Source organism: Arachis duranensis, chromosome 4 (genome assembly GCF_000817695.3).
Source record: "Arachis duranensis cultivar V14167 chromosome 4, aradu.V14167.gnm2.J7QH, whole genome shotgun sequence".
Taxonomy (NCBI): Eukaryota; Viridiplantae; Streptophyta; class Magnoliopsida; order Fabales; family Fabaceae; genus Arachis; species Arachis duranensis.
In genome coordinates, this window is record NC_029775.3 from 30942256 (window position 1) to 30944031 (window position 1776).

Sequence of the window (1776 nt, forward strand, 5' to 3'; positions counted from 1 at the left end):
ATTACATTGCAGAAATTCAGAGGACAAAGCATCTCCAAAACTCCAACAGATTCTTCATTAATAAAGTAACAATTCTTATTCTAAATACTTTGACTTCTTACAATTAAATCCAATTAATTTTATTGGCATCCTGACTAAGATTAATAAAATAAACATAGTCTGCTTCAAACCAATAATCTCCATGGGATCGACCCTTACTCACGTAAGGTATTACTTGGACGACCCAGTGCACTTGCTGGTTAGTTGTACGGATCACAAATTCGTGCACCAAGTTTTTGGCGTCGTTGCCGGGGATTGTTCGGGTTTGAACAACTAAAGGTTTATTTTATTTCTTAGATTAGGAATAAATTATTTTTATTGTTATAGAGTCATTAAATCCTGATAGGATAGTTTCTTTTTTTAAAAAAAATTCTTTTCAAAAATATTATTTTTCTTAATTAATTGTTGATTTTTCGTGAGTTTAGTGTCTTGTTCTAAGTTTGGTGTTAATTGCACATTTTATATTTTTCTTTAAATTTTCGAACTTGTGTTTTTTGTTCTTCATTGATCTTCAAGTTGTTCTTGTTTATTTTTCTTGTTTGATCTTGAGTTTTTCTTGTTTTGTGTCTTTTCTTGTTTTTCTTGTGCTTTTTCAAAACATTAACTTTCAAAAATTTATACTTTTATCCATAAATATAATACATCTTTAAAATCAACATTGAAGTTACTGCCCAATTGGCTGGAGCATTAGTAGTTGTTCTTGATAATTGGGTATCTTCTTTAAAATCTTTTTCAAAAATAACTTTTCTTTGATTGAATCTTGTGCCAAACTCTAAGTTTGATGTTTTCTTGTTAATTTTTCTTTAATTTTCGAAAATTTATCTTGGTTTTCTAAAAATTTTAAGTTTGGTGTCCTTTTTATGTTCTTGAGTTCTTTGAGTCTTTAAATTTTGTTCTTTGTGTACTTGAGAGTCTTCAAAGTGTTCTTAAGTCTTTTGTGTTTTGATCTTAAAATTTTTAAGTTTGGTGTCCCTTAGTGTTTCCCTCCAAAATTTTCCAAAAAAATAAAGGTGCTAAATCTAAAAATTTTAAGTTTTGTGTCTTTTTTGTGTTTTTCTCTTTCATCATAAAATTCAAAATTAAAAAAAATATCTTTCCTAACTAATTTTAAACTACATTTTCGAAAATTTTATATAAAAATTCAGATTTCAATTTCAAAATATTTTCAATTTCATTTTTTATTTTATTTTATAAAATAAATTTTTATAAAATAAATAATATCAACATACATATCATCTCCTTTATTCCATCATGGAACAAAGTGGAAATGAACAGTCCAGGAGGACTCTAGGGTCATATGCTAACCCCACTACTGCTTCATATGGGAGTAGTATCTGTATACCCTCCATTGGAGTTAGTAGCTTTGAGTTGAATCCTCAGTTCATTATCATGGTGCAGCAAAACTGCCAGTATTCCGGTCTTCCACAGGAAGAACCTACAGAGTTTCTGGCACAATTTTTACAAATTGCTGACACAGTACATGATAAGGAAGTAGATCAGGATGTCTACAGATTATTACTATTTCCATTTGCTGTAAAAGATCAAGCTAAGAGGTGGTTAAATAACCAGCCTAAGAACAGCATAAAAACATGGAGACAGCTGTCAGAAAAATTCCTGAATCACTATTTCCCTCCAAAACGGATGACACAGCTAAGGCTAAGCATCCAAGGCTTCAAACAAGAAGATAATGAATCCCTTTATGATGCCTGGGAGAGATACAGAGAGATGCTAAGAAAA